Here is a 14,425-nt window from a genome sequence, read left to right as displayed (position 1 = left end):
GACCGCCACTCATAAGGAAGACAATCAATAAATAAATCATGCTCCGACTTCATCACATAACCGTTCACCATACGTGCATGCTATGGGAATCACAAACTTTAACACAAGTATTTCTCAAATTCATAACCACTCAACTAGCATGAATCTAATATCATCATCTTCATATCTCAAAACAATTATCAAGCATGAAACTTCTCTTAGTATTCAACGCACTTATAAGAAAGTTTTTACTAATCTTGGATGCCTATCATATTAGGACTAATTTCACAATTAAAGAAAATCACCATGATGTTTTGTAGGACTCTCAAAATAATATAAGTGAAGCATGAGAGAACAATAGTTTCTATAAAACAAACCACCGTCGTGCTCTAAAAAGATATAAGTGAAGTACTAGAGCAAAAACTATATAGCTTAAAAGATATAAGTGAAGCACATAGAGTATTCTAATAAATTCGGAATCATGTGTGTCTCTCTCAAAAGGTGTGTACAGCGAGGATGATTGTGGTAAACTAAAAGCAAAGAATCAAATCATACAAGACGCTCCAAGCAAAACACATATCATGTGGTGAATATAAATATAGCTCCAAGTAAAGTTACCGATGGACGAAGACGAAAGAGGGGATGTCTTCCGGGGCATCCCCAAGATTTGGCCTTTTGGTGTCCTTGGATTTACCTTGGGGTGCCTTGGTCATCCCCAAGCTTTGTCTCTTGCCACTCCTTTTTCCATAATCCATCAAATCCTTTCCCAAAACTTGAAAACTTCACAACACAAAACTTAATAGAAAATCTCGTGAGCTTCGTTAGCGAAAGAAAACAAAACACCACTTCAAGGTACTGTAATGAACTCATTCTTTCTTTATATTGGTGTTAAACCTACTTTATTCCAACTTCTCTATGGTTTATAAACTCTATTACTAGCCATAGATTCAACAAAATAAGCAAACAACACACGAAAAACAGAATCTGTCAAAAACAGAACAGTCTGAAGTAATCTGTAGCTAATGCAAACTTCTGGAACCCCAAAAATTCTAAAATAAATTTCTGGACGTGAGGAATTAATCATCTGCAAAAAGAATTAACTAAATAGCACTTTCCAACAAAAAATGGCAGCAATTCTCGTGAGCGCTAAAGTTTCTGTTTTTTACAGCAAGATCAAAAAGACTTTCCCCAAGTCTTCCGAATGGTTCTACTTGGCACAAACACTAATTAAACATAAAAAACACAACCAAAACAGAGGCTAGCTAAATTATTTATTACTAAACAGGAACAAAAAGCAAGGAATAAAAATAAAATTGGGTTGCCTCCCAACAAGCGCTATCGTTTAACGCCCCTAGCTAGGCATAAAAAACAAGGATAGATCTAGGTATTGCCATCTTTGGTAGGCAATCCATAGGCGGCTCTCATAATAGATTCATATGGTAATTTAATTTTATTTGTAGGGAAGTGTTCCATGCCTTTCCTTAATGGAAATTGGAATCTAATATTCCCTTCCTTCATATCAATAATTGCACCAATCATTCTAAGGAAAGGTCTACCAAGAATAATAGGACATGAAGGATTGCAATCTATATCAAGAACAATGAAATCTACGGGCACATAGTTCCTATTTGCAACAATAAGAACATCATTAATTCTTCCCATAGGTTTATTAAAAGTGGAATCCGCAAGATGCAAGTTTAGAGAACAATCATCAAATTCACGGAAACCTAGCAAATCACACAAAGTTTTTGGAATCATGGAAACACTAGCACCCAAATCACACAAAGCATAGCATTCATGATCTTTAATTTTAATTTTAATTATAGGTTCCCATTCATCATAAAGTTTTCTAGGGATAGAAACTTCCAACTCAAGTTTTTCTTCATAAGATTGCATCAAAGCATCAACGATATGTTTAGTAAAAGCTTTATTTTGAATATAAGCATGAGGAGAATTTAGCACGGATTGCAACAAGGAAATACAATCTGTAAAAGAGAAATTATCATAATTAAATTCCTTGAGATCCAAGATAGTGGGTTCATTGATATCTAAAGTTTTGACCTCTTCAATCCCACTTTTACCAAATTTTGCATCAAGATCTAAAACCCCGAATTTTTGGGACGCCTTCTAACTAAAGTTAACTCATCTCCAGTCCCATCATTATCAAGATTCATATTGCAAAACAAAAATTTAATAGGGGACACATCAATAACTTTTAGATCTTCATCATTATTCTCATAAAAAAAATCCTTTTTAGCGGCCATCTTATTAACTAAGGTGGCCTACTTATCCAAGATTTCTGCTATTGATTTTTCCAGATGAGCAATCTGAGATTTCAAACCATAAAATTCCTTAGACATATCATCGAGATCTTTATTCATGTACCCCATAAAGCTTTTTTGTTCCTTAAGCTCGTTTCTAAAGAAATTATTATGTTGAAATTGTAAAGTCATAAAACTTCTAATGTTGCTTTCAATCTCTTCTAACCTTTTAAGGTGAAGATCACCAAATCTAGGTAGAGCCATCGTGACAAGCAAGCAATCCAACACAGAAGCAAACAAGAGGCAAGCGAAAAAGAGGCGAAGGGAAAAAGAGGGCGAATAAAACGGCAAGGGTGAAGTGGGGGAGAGGAAAACGAGAGGCAAATGGCAAATAATGTAATGCGAGGGATAAGAGTTTGTGATGGGTACTTGGTATGTCTTGAATTGTGCGTAGACTCCCCGGAAACGGCGCCAGAAATCATTCTTACTACCTCTTGAGCACTGCGTTGGTTTTCCCTTGAAGAGGAAAGGGTGATGCAGTAAAGCAGCATAAGTATTTCCCTCAGTTTTTGAGAACCAAGGTATCAATCCAGTAGGAGACCACGCTCGAGTCCCACGCACCTACACAAACAAATAAGAACCTCGCAACCAACGCGATAAAGGGGTTGTCAATCCCTTCACGGTCACTTACGAGTGAGATCTGATAGAGATGATAAGATAATATTTTTGGTATCTTTGTGGTAAAGAGTAAAAGCAAAGAAAGCAAAATAAACGACAATTGAAATAGCTTGTTGACGGAAGATTAATATGATGGAAAATAGACCCGGGGGCCATAGGTTTCACTAGTGGCTTATCTCAAGATAGCATAAGTATTATGGTGGGTAAACGAATTACTGTCGAGCAATTGATAGAATTGAGCATAGTTATGAGAATATCTAGGTATGATCATGTATATAGGCATCACGTCCGTGAAAAGTAGACCGACTCCTGCGTGGATCTACTACTATTACTCCACACATCGACCGCTATCCAACATGCATCTAGAGTATTAAGTTCAAAAGAACAGAGTAACGTTGTAAGCAAGATGACATGATGTAGAGGGATAAACTCATGCAATATGATATAAACCCCATCTTTTTAGCCTCGATGGCAACAATACAATACGTGTTGTTTCCCTTACTGTCACTGGGATCGAGCACCGCAAGATTGAACCCAAAGCTAATCACTTCTCCCATTGAAAGAAAGATCAATCTAGTAGGCCAAACCAAACTAATAATTCGAAGAGACTTGCAAACATAACCAATCATACATAAAAGAATTCAGAGGAGATTCAAATATTGTTCATAGATAATCTTGATCATAAACCCACAATTCATCGGATCTCGACAAACACACCGCAAAAATAAGAGTTACATCGAATGGATCTCCAAGAGAATCGAGGAGAACTTTGTATTAAGATCCAAAGAGAGAGAAAAAACCATCTAGCTAATAACTATGGACCTGAAGGTCTAAAGTAAACTACTCACACATCATCGGAGAGGCTATGGTGTTGATGTAGAAGCCCTCCATGATCGATGCCCCCTCCGACGGAGCGCCGGAAAAGGCCCCAAGATGGGATCTCACGGGTACAGATGGTTGCGACAGTGGAAATAGGGTTTTGGCTCCATCTCTGATGGTTTGGGGGTACGCAGGTATATATAGGAGGAAGAAGTAGGTCGGTGGAGCTACAAGGGGCCCACGAGGATGGAGGGCTTGCCCAGGGGGGTAAGCGCGCCCCCTGCCTCGTGTCCTCCTCGTTCGTTTATTAACGTCCATTCCAAGTCCTCTGGATCATGTTTGTTCCAAAAATCACATTCCCGAAGGTTTCATTCCGTTTGGACCCCGTTTGATATTCTTTTTCTGCGAAACACTGAAATAGGCAAAAAAACAGCAATGGGCTGGGCCTCCGGTTAATAGGTTAGTCCCAAAAATAATATAAAAGTGTATAATAAAGCCCATTAAACATCCAAAGTAGAATATAATATAGCTTGGAACAATCAAAAATTATAGATACGTTGGAGATGTATCACTCCTTTGTGTCCTACTCGTGCATATAACATATACGTATAGACCTGGCTCGGATGCCACTGTTGGGAACGCAGTAATTTCAAAAAAAATCCTATGCACACGCAATATCTATCATGGTGATGCATAACAACGAGAAGGGAAGAGTGTTGTCCACGTACCCTCGTAGAGCGTAAGCGGAAGCGTTATGAAAACGCGGTTGATGTAGTCGAACGTCTTCACGATATGACCGATCCTAGCACCGAAAGTACGGCACCTTCGTGATCTGCACACGTTCAGCTCGAAGACGTCCCACGAACTCTAGATCCAGCTGAGTGTCGAGGGAGAGTTTCGTCGGCACGACGGCATGATGATGGTGATGATGAAGCTACCGGAACAGGGCTTCGCCTAAGCACTACAACTATATGACCGAGGTGGATTATGGTGGAGGGGGGCACCGCACATGGCTAAGACAATTGTCAACTTGTATGTCTATGGGGTGCCCCCCTCCCCCGTATATAAAGGAGTGGAGGAGGGGGAGGAGCCGGCCCTCTATAGCACCACCAAGGGAGTCCTACTCCCACCGGGAGTAGGATTCCTCCCTTCCCTAGTTGGATTAGGAGAGGAAGGAAGGGGGAGAGAGGGGGAAAGGAAAGGCCCCCCCCCACCCAATTCGGATTGGGCTTGGGGGCGCCCCCTCCTAGGCTCCCTTCTCCTCTCCCCCACTATGGCCCAATAAGGCCATATACTTCCCGGGGGGTCCGGTAACCTCCCGGTACTCCGGTATATTCCCGAACTCACCCGGAACCATTCCGATGTCCAAACATAGGCTTACAATATATCGATCTTTATGTCTCGGCCATTTGGGGACTCCTAGTCATACCCCTGATCGCATCTGGGACTCCGAACGACCTTCGGTACATCAAAACACATAAACTCTTAATACCGATCGTCACCGAATGTTAAGCGTGCGGACCCTACGGGTTCGGGAACTATGTAGACATGACCTAGACTCATCTCCGGTCAATAACCAATAGCTAAACCTGGATGCTCATATTGGTTCCTACATATTCTACGAAGATCTTTATTGGTCAAACCGCATATCAACATACGTTGTTCCCTTTGTCATCGGTATGTTACTTGACCGAGATTCGATCGTCGGTATCTCAATACCTAGTTCAATCTCGTTACCGGCAAGTCTCTTTACTCGTTCCGTAATGCAACATCCCGTAACTAACCCATTAGTCCCTTCACAAAAGTTGCTTGTATAGACGAGGAGGGGTTGTGGGCACTCCAAACTACTGCTCAAACAAGTGCGTGTGGTCATATGGAACGTTGTCTTTCACTCTGGTGCACCTGTTGACAATGCTCGCTTCAGGAAACTCTAATTGGCTTGATTTGTAGCAATCTCCTTTGGTTTCCTTCCAAATATGATATTTCTTGCCATCCAAAGGACAAAGTAAATTTTCCTCTCTTTTGTTGGATTAGCATTAGAAATATCTGAACAATAACAAAAATCCAATGAAACCAAATTGAAATCACTATGAAAAACATTGTAAATTCTCGAGCCATCAGATGTTCTTGGACCCTCTTTGCAACTGGGATGTTAAGTGGAATTGGGGGTTGACGGCTCTAGCCTTTTTGTACCATCAGGTAGTATATGATCCATTTTCATTCTATGAATTTGATGTTTGTGTGTGATAATTTAGCATGTGTATGAATGTGCAGTTGGACGGAGCATGCAGGAGGAGTAAGCCGAAATCTTGTCTTCGTGGTTTTGTGTGGGCCCTACAGGTTTGGATGTGGGAGTGTATCCATGTTGGTCGTTCAGTCACCATTGCTCCACACGAACCTTGGCGGTGTCTTTTCAACGGGGATGAGGAGCGATACCCCACTATCGCGTACACATGGGCTAATGTCGAAGTGTCCAGCGTGACCGGCATGCGAAAGTAAAAGGTGAACATCAGCGAGCTTGATATGTTGATTTACATTCAGGTAATTTTTCATGAAGATTTGCCCTCATTGCTGAAAAATAGTTTGTGTGTGAATGACATGGTGTGATGTTTGTCAACTGAGGTCGTACACGGTAATGAGGTGGTAGCCTTTAAGCAACATGTGCCGCCCCAGCATTTTTGGCGTGTGTGGTGCCTCATGATATGCTTTTATGCAGTCGAGTGGCATCTCCCACACCAGGTCTCAAAGCAATTTGGGGTACAACAACAAACCCGCCGAACTACATGGAGACAAGTGTGAAGCTTCATAGGTGAGAGAACTTTTTTAGCACACGTGAATTCATGCTAAATGCTGAAAAATGTAACTAATTTATTCTTCTCATGATTAGTAGGATGAGTCGGTAAAACAACAAAAATGTCACCAATTAGGAGGAACACCACATTATGTGGGGGGACATGTGGAATGCGCATAGAGGACCTCGAGTTGAGACTGATCACACACCCGACCACGACGAGCGGGCATATATGAGGCATTTGGAGTGGCTTCGCCAAGAGTGTCGACTTATCCACAAGGGTGCTTGGACTTGTGCCGATTGCTTGGATGTAATGCCAAGTGATGCTTCTGATGGTGCATTCAACAATTCTGTTAGGGAGACCATTGGTGCATACCTCGAATATGGCCCTATGCATGACCGAGTGGTATGTCTCGCTTTAGAAATATGAACATGTGTCTATAGAATGAGTGGTATGTGACGTATGTTTTTTGCAGGCATGGACTTATGGAGATGTATTAATGAGGGTAATGTAGCGCTCTTTCATGCCCCGGGTCCGGAAGTTGACGGACTTGTTAGGCCTACTCTCCAAGTTTGAGGTCTTGTTAGTAATGTAATTTCTTTTCCTCATAGATGTCGTTGCATATTAACATGTCACTCTCGTTGCTTGTGCAGAATATCGTGAATCGTTGCCGCACACTAGCCGCTTTACTTTCTTGCCACGATGGTCCATCCACGGATGTCCGAGCACGCGCTCCGTTAAGGGTGGATATTCCTTCGAGCCGAGCACGTCCTTCTTCGAGCCGAGCACGGAATGTAGATCCAAAGGAAGAGGAAGAGGAAGAGGAGACAGACCTGGAAGAGAGAAACGGTCCAGACTTTATGGAGTTTGGGGCTTCGCAGATGGAAGATGCTCCACAACCATTTCAACCCTTTCAACCGTCGCAAGTACAACGCCGAGCTAGCACAAGCTGGGGTCTTTAAATCCTCTCTCAGAGGGCATGCGAGTAAACAAAAACCACTCCCGCACACTTGGCAAGTCCTCCTTGTCGGCGCATAGGGGCCTCGTCAATCGTCATGGAACCGGATTTCATCATGACCATTGTGTGCCGAATGGACGCCACGCCCACGTTGACATCACCGATAGGCCGTGGCGCCTGCACCGCACCGGCCGACAACACTCTTGCTCTCTCTAGCCCGCCCTGGCTCGTTCTCCTCGTCGAGGTTCACAAAGGAGGCGGCACTTTGGCGGCATGGCATGCTTGGAATCTATATGGGTATGGGTATGGGTATGGGCGGCTGCGCAGTGTCGCTATGGTACATCGACGTTGCCGCATGGGGCTTATAGCTAGCCACTCACTGGTGGCGGGAAACCGATTAGGGAAGAGGCGGAAAGCGGTGGCGTGGTTTGAGGGACACGCGTATAACGCCATTAATTTTTGCACTGGGGCGTCCGTGGGTTGGTAGGAGCTGGCGCAAACCATTAATGGTTGGACCGGGCCGGTTTGTGGGTACGAGCAACTACCACACGTATTGTTTCATCAACCTTGCGTGCACATTATTAGTACCGCACACCATTCTTTTAATTACGTTGTGTGTCCTATAGAGAAAACAATTCCCAGCACACAATAATATGTGGCGTCAGGTGTTATCGCATGCATGTTTACATAAGAAACCGTATGTGTAACTTTTAAATCGTCACACACGAGTATTCGCATCATGCATCGTGTGTGATGCTTCTAGCCATCGCAAACAATTTATTTCCATAAAGCGTTTGCCAATGAACACACACGCTTTGAACATTGCAGCCGTGCGCGTTACGACTACACATCGCACACGTAATTTTTCGTCTAACTGTGTGCCCTCTATCACATATGGTCTGCATACCATCATCGTGCCCGATGGATGGGCCGTCGCACACATTTCTTTTCTGGCACACGAGTATGTTTTGTCCGTTTGTGATTTATCCCCGCACGCCCAAGCCCTCAAACACACGGCAGGGGCAATAGCCTAGCCACCTTTGAGTCCGCATATATACATGAGACATTATAAATGGAAAGATCACTTGAATATTATTACTCCGCCATTCAAGAAACCAGTCGTGGAGCAAAGATACTAGGATTCGGTTGTGTCTACATCCGGCAAATTGCATGCTTCAAACGTAGCCCAGAGTAATCCAATCATGAAAGCCCAAAGCATGCACAAACCAAGTATTTTTGTTGCGAGTGGCCCTTCCCCCATGATGATAATAGTTGTAAATATAATCCCTGCAACGATCATGAAGCACTGCAAAGAACAAATGCATGGAGAAAGCTATCAGTTTGCAACTTTCTCGTTGATGTATATGATTCGGTCAGGTAAATTTTGACTTATGCAAGACCGCAAGAACATATAATTAAGGCACAAAATAGTTTGTCTCCAAAGAGTACATGTTAAAACATCTCTGATCGAATCCTTAGAGCATCTACGACCGGACCTCTTAAACTATCCCTCATACGCCCGCGAGCGCCCGATCAATGTTCGGACAGGAGAGAGAAGGAAAAACGTAACCCAACCAGACACCTCATATCATCCCTATACGCCCGGGCTGTTCGTGAACCCTCATATCCATCTCAAATATGGAAAGGATATGAGGGCTTGCGAACGCGCCCGGGCAGTCCACCACGTAAGACACGGCCCCATTACGGACCACTTTTTCTTTTTCTTTCTTTATTATTTTATTTCTTTCTTTTTGTCTCCATCAATCACGTACAAGGGATCGAACATATGAGAAAAAAATGAAAAATGTGACTGTGAGAACAAATAAATGAGGACTCAAAACGCACACACCTGGTCACTGACCAGGCGCGTCCACGGACGTTTAAGAGGTCATGTTTGCTATGTCTGGTTGTAAATGCCCTTAGTTCTCATGTTTTAGAACGCAAGTCTACGGTCTAAATAAAAGGCAGAGCATGCATCATCTTACCCTGATTAGAGGCAGCTCGTAAGGGCTAGGTTTGCGCCGGGGGCGAGGTTCGAGGAGCGGGACGCCGATCGCCACCCAGGCCTCGCCCTCTCCTCGCATCTGCAACGGCTCGGTGAGCGGGACGCCGACCGCCACGCTGGCTTCACGCGCTCGCCGCGCCGCGCACATGAGGGCGACGTTCATAGCTGAGCTTCTGGCCGGCGGTATGCCTGGCCGACTTGATCTGTCGGTTGCGATTCGCAGAGGTTGTTGCAAAAAATAAAAGTTTTATTTTTGAGAGATGAGATGAAACCGGGATAAGGGAAGTCGCAAGCTAGTAGTTTTATATAACGCGGTACGCAGTACGGGTCCGGCTGGCCGGGGTGCTGTAAGACCGCATGCACACCATGGCAACATGACCTCATTGACCTGGACCCGATCGTCATCAATCAAGTTTAAAAATGTTAGGATCCTATATAAAAAAAGTTTAACACGTTACAAAGAGATGAAATCGGTACCACGCAGATTACATAGTCCTACCTTTTTTGCGGGGCTTTGGGCATCTTCAAGGGAGATCCGTAAAGCTCCGGCATATGTCCAGCCACATACATTGTTAACTTTTGCAATCTATTGAAGATCCATACCGTGCGCGAATAGGTTCGTCCGTTTTCTGACAAATTAAAGACAAAAGTAAAAGAGATATACCGGAGTCCGGACATTCATTTAACCAACCAAAAGCCTTCATGTGATCCTCCTCTCTTCTCTCTCTTCGCACATGCATGCTCACCCTCTTCTCTCTCCTCCTAATTGGACAACACAATACAATATCCCATCACATGCATGGTCACCATCTATTTTTTTTCTTCACCCAGCTGGATACTTTGTAATTAGCGTTGGATGGCTCACTCCTGTATCATGTCCGTGGACCACGTCCTGACACAAAAACAGACATATACTGAAGGAATTTGCGGGTTGGCGTTGGCGATGCAATTGTCGTTTATACATGTACTAGTTAACCGCTCGTGTGTTGCTACGGGAGAACAAGCAGATACATAGAGAAACTAATAATGTTATGCTACCCTTCGTCATGTCACCTCCCTCTTTCTCGTCCCCCACATGATATGGATTTACAGTTAAAATCCACTATATATCCCGTTGTGTTCGGTGTGCAACCAGCAACTTCTAAGTGTATCACAACAACATTGGTATCTTTTTCTAACACTCCCTCTGTCGTGGAATTTTTACGTCAGATGTCCTAGAGCAAGGACTTAGTCGCAGGGCCATCGCACTAGGAAGCTTAAAGGGGTTAATCGGGACAAAGGACACGAGAAGGTTTTATACTAGTTTGGCCCCTTACGATGAAGGTAAAAGCCTACGTCTAGTTGGGATTGGTATTGCTGGGGTTTTGATCGCCAAGAGGCTCAACTCGCCGGCTTGGTTATCGACTTCTTCTTTCTTGCCCTAAGCTGCCACTGGGTCGTCCCCTTATATACATGGGTTGACGCCTGGTGGCCTACAGAGTCCCGGCCAGCTCATAATCGTGTCTGGCTCGGTGACTTCCTTTATATGCCTTTCTTTACAAGTCTTTCCTTAGATATGGCGGTTCACAATATCAGGCCTTAAACCGCCTTCAGGCCTTTGGGCCTTCTATAAGATTTAATAAACTATAATCTTGAATGTTTACTGGGCTTCTTGTGTAACCCGCCATTGGGGCTGACCCGGCCCCTCCTGGGTGGGTCATAACTGATAGTAATATCCCCAACATTAGGCCCCAGGTTGACTTTGAACTTCGTTCTTTGTCAATCTTCAATACTTAGACAAAAATCCATCTTCTTATTTTCGATGAAATTTTCTTGTAACCCGCCATGACGTCATCTCTTGAAAACGTAAAAAACTTTCATGACGTCATCTTCCAACGGATCTTTTATCTTTAATGTTTCCCGAGAATCAAGACGCCTATATAGCTGGATAACTATTATTCAGTTCTCCCTTGATTTCCGCGCCCGTCTGTTCACATCTTTTCCTCATAAATAGGCACACCTCGGCCTTCTCATTCTCCTCTCTCGCTCCGTCTTCTTCCTCTCGCAAACCCCCCGCTGCTTGAGTTCTACCGCCGCCGCGCCTCATCTCCGTCTCCGTCGACCTTGGCTGCTGCATCAACCTGAACCGATCCAGAGAAACCGCGGCGACCTCCGCAGTAGATCTGCAACCGTAAGTTTTCTTTCCTTTGTTTCTCAGATCTGCATTAGGGTTTCCAAGCTCCTGCGTGTTCTTCATAGTTCATCGTAGTTCTTCCACCGCCAGCCTTTTCTGATCCAGAAAGTCATATATATGCTCGCGCGGTAGTGTTTTTGTACCTCTTCTTGATCCACAGATCCCTTTCTCTGATTAAAAGGCTACTTCAGAACTTACCGACTCCTCTGTACTGAACTTTTTAGGTCTAGAATTGTTTTCATTTTGAATAACCATTTGATCTGGAATAATACCAAGCAATGTAGGAAACTTGTTTGTCTCGATACTTAGATGAATTTGCCTTCTTAAAATATCTGTAGTCATGGCGGCTTATCATGCCGGCTTAATTTTCCTTGTATGTCATTAGCCCTTAACTAAGCCGCCATTACTTGTTTGCATCTTCATCACTTAACTGTCAATCTCACCATTAAACTAAACCAGCATGTTGCTTTCCTTTTCAGTTCCTTGCACATCATGCCATCCAAAACACCAACCATCTGTAACTGGGTTCCCTCAACCATAACTGAGGAACGTTTAAAAGAGTTCTTCACCATAGGATTTCTGCCAGCGAAAACCGTCATGTCTCACCGTGCCCCTGACCCATAAGAAGAACGGCCCAATCCGAGAGACGGTGAGGTGATCGTTTTTACTGACCACATGAACCGTGGCTTCTCACCGCCCAGCTCAAAGTTCTTCAGAGAGGTCCTCCACTTTTTCAAGCTCCACCCTCAAGATATCGGGCCCAACTCCATATCTAACATCTGTAACTTCCAAGTGCTCTGTGAGGTATATCTTCAAAAAGAGCCGACCGTGGAGTTGTTTAGAGAATACTTTTATCTAAACCGGCAGAACGAGTGCACCAACGGCCTTAGCCTAGAGCTTGGAGGCATATCAATCCAGCACCGGCAGGGTGCTGTTTTCCCCCTTATTGTCTTACCAAGTCACCCGAAGGACTGGAACCAGACCTGGTTCTATTGCCGGGACACTTCACCAGCAAACGAGAAGCCACTGCCGGGTTATCGCCCCAGTCGTCTTGATTCCAAGTTCGCGCTTCCTGATAAGCTTACTGTCGCTGAACGCAAGAGGCTGATACCATCCATCAAAAGGATCAATGCTCTGTTGGTGAACGGGTTAACTGGAGTTGATTTGACCCACTGCTGGATCTCATGGCGGGTCATCCCTTTGAGCCACCGGTCAAAGCTGATGTATGAGTATGGTGGAGGCCCGGATGACTCTCTTCGTCACAGCCCCGTTCAATTGACAGAAGAAGATATTGTCGCAATGTCAACTCTTCTGGTGAACGGGAAATACGAAGATTGCAGTGTTGTCGGGTTAAACCCCTTATGCCAGCTTAACCCGGTGCCAGAAGTAAGGATGTCGTTATTTCTCTCCTTTGTATTCTCCCAGCCGTATTGTTTTAATACTTGCCTGACTCTTTATCTTGTTTTTACCTGTCTGCAGGCCAACTCTGACTTCTGGAAAGTTAAGTATGACCACGAGGCTGCCAAGAAAGCGAAAGTCGCCACCATAAACGCCAAGAAAACGACCCAGAGGTCGAAAAAGAAGAAAAAGAGCACTGCTGAAGATTTGATGAAGCTTGATGATACATGTGACTCGGAGGTAGCCCTTGATTCCCTTGGCCAATTTTTTAACAATCTTATTGACACTGATCATTACCAGGATGACACTGGGGCCAGTTAGGCTGTGAAAGCAGAGGTAACTATCATTTCCTTCGACTCAGAGCCCTTGCCAAGACAAAAAGTTCAATGAGTGATCCGTAAAGTAAGGTTTTCTAACCCTTTAGCTCACTTGGATCCCAACTTTCATTTGAAAAAACAGCAACATGAAAGCCGCCGTCAAGCTTGGACTGAAGATGAGCCGGCTGTCGTTCTTCAACAAACTCCTCAGAAGCGTCCGAATGAGGTTTACTTCTTTCTGTCTTTAACTCTTTTAAATGGACCCCCCTGTACTACTTTTAACTCTATTTTATCCTTTCAGGAGGTGTCTCGCTCTTCTGGCGACTCATCGCAAACGCAATTTCCGGCCTTCAAGACTGCCCCTGGGTAATGAAAAGTCCTCATGTTTTTAGGGTTGTTCAAATTGTATCTTTTATACTGACAATCTTGCAACATTTTTCTTAGTGGCCAAGCTAAATCCAAGAAAATGAAGGTAGCTAAACCGGTGGAAGACCCGCTAGCACTTGCATCTGACCCGGCCAGGCCATCTTCTCCAATAACCGACGCTCCAGTAGACCTGCCTGTTGATGTAGAAGCAAATCCTCCTGAGCCGTCGTTTGATGAAACCACTGCGAACCCTTCTGCTACTGGACCATCAAGCTCAGCCAACCCGCCATCACCGTCTGCACAAGATGTTCAGATCACCGGGAGCCGCTTTATTGAGCCAGGGAATCCAACCGTGCTGGCTCGGTGTACTGCGAAATATGAGGCATTGGAGAGGTAGAAAGTTCGCTTTGACGTTGCCAACTATGACCATCTAAATGCCAATGATATTTTATCCGGCTATCTCAACCATGTACACTCCAGTCGCGACTCTGAGATTGAAATGGTCAAACAGCTGCAGTTGAAATACGAGGTACGTTCTTCCGGCTTATCTATATTCCTTCAGCCCCCAAGTCTTCGGATTATGAGAGAACCGGAATGTTTTGTAGACTTTAAAATACAGGCCGAGACCTTTACCTTTGAAACTTTTCTTGAATTCAATAGAACAAAGCTTCACCTGTAG

The sequence above is a fragment of the Triticum urartu genome, chromosome 3A (assembly GCF_056163025.1).
Source record: "Triticum urartu cultivar PI428250 chromosome 3A, HENAU_Tu73, whole genome shotgun sequence".
NCBI lineage: Eukaryota > Viridiplantae > Streptophyta > Magnoliopsida > Poales > Poaceae > Triticum > Triticum urartu.
Note: the sequence above shows the minus strand (reverse complement) of the source record.